At 46.2% G+C, this 1,607-nt stretch overlaps 1 pseudogene; it reads left to right on the forward strand.

Annotated features, from left to right (window-relative positions):
• Positions 1–278: 278 nt before the first annotated feature.
• The window catches only part of LOC100948480, a 1,726-nt pseudogene continuing 397 nt past the window's right edge, over positions 279–1,607 (forward strand).

Raw genomic sequence — 1,607 nt, forward strand, 5'->3', positions numbered from 1 at the left:
TTCCCATAAAAGTTTGAAATGAAGGGGGAGGAGATTTTGTAATTAGAGAAAGGCATCTAGGGTACAGGGGAACTGACATGAGGGCAGGCGATGTTGGAGTACTGAGTATGTGCTAGTTCATGACCCAGGTGTGGAGGACTTAGATATTTGCTTTATAATACTAGTTTATGGAGCTGTGAGTTTATGTTTGATATACTTCTCCAAATGAGTGTTACATATCAGAACTAAATTTTTAAAAAATGCTTTTCAGAATGTTAAATGTTGGGGAGGAGAGCAGGATGACACAGACATAGGGCACCAGGGGGAAAGTCTGTTACTACTATGACAGGGCTGTTGGAAATTATTATTATGGACAAGGCCACCCAGTGAAGCCCCATGGAATCCACATGACTCACAATTTATTGCTTAACTATGGTCTCTACTGAAAAATGGAAATCTACTGTCCTCCCAAAGCCAACGTTGAGATGACCAAGCACCACAATGATGACCACAATTCAATTCTTGCACTCCATCCATGCAGATAACATGTCTGAACACAGCAAGCAGATGCAGAGATTGAAAGTTGGTGAGGACTGTCCAGTATTTGTGGGCCCATTTGAGTTCTGTCGGTTGTCTACTGGTGGCTCTGTGGCAAGTGCTGTGAAACTTAATAAGCAGCAGATGGACACTGCTGTGAATTGGGCTGGGGGCCTGCACTACACAAAGAAGTCCAAGGCATCTGACTTGTGTTACATCAGTGATACTGTCTTGGCCATCCTAAACTGCTAAGGTATCACCAGAGGGTGCCGACAGTGATAATCACCATGGCATGTCCTTTCATAAATACCAAGAGCACTTCCCAGGATCTGTGGACCTACAGGATATTGGGGCTGGCAAATGCAAGAATTACGCTGCTACTATCTGTTCCAAGATAGGATTGATAACGAGTGCTATAAGGCCATTTTCAAACCAGTCACATCCCAAGTAATGGAGATGCTCCAGCCTACTGCCGTGGTCCAGTGTGGTTGGACTCCCTGTCTGGGGGCTCAGTCAGGTTGCTTCATTCTGACCATCAAAGCACGCGCCAAGTGTGTGGAATCTGTCAACAGCTTCAACCTGCCTATGCTGATGCTAGGAGGAAGGGCTATACCATTCACACTGTTGCCCAGTGCTGGACATGTGAAACAGCTGTGGCCCCAGACACACAGATCCCTAATGAGCTTCCATACAATGACTACTTCAAATACTTTGGTCCAGATTTCGAGCTTCACATCAGTCTTTCCAATATGACTAACCAGAATATGAATATATACTTGGAGAATACTGAACAGCCACTTTAGAAACCTGAGGATGCTGCCCCGTGCTCCTGGGATCCAAAAGTAGGCGATTCCTGAGGATGCCATCCCAGAGGAAAGTGACAAAAATCCAAAAAAGTGAGTCTCAGTCTGTTCCTCTGGCAAGAGAATTGCCTATGTGGAAGAGTTCTCTGACTCTGATGAGGAAGGAGAGGGTGGCCACAGGAACACTTTCAACTTCAAAAAAGCCAAGAGAGGCTCGGCGCCTATAGCTCAACCGGCTAAGGCGCCAGCCACGTACACCTAAGGTGGCGGGTTCGAATCCCCAGCCCG

Source organism: Otolemur garnettii, unplaced genomic scaffold (genome assembly GCF_000181295.1).
Source record: "Otolemur garnettii isolate 467f Iridium unplaced genomic scaffold, OtoGar3 scaffold00011, whole genome shotgun sequence".
NCBI classification, from domain to species: Eukaryota; Metazoa; Chordata; class Mammalia; order Primates; family Galagidae; genus Otolemur; species Otolemur garnettii.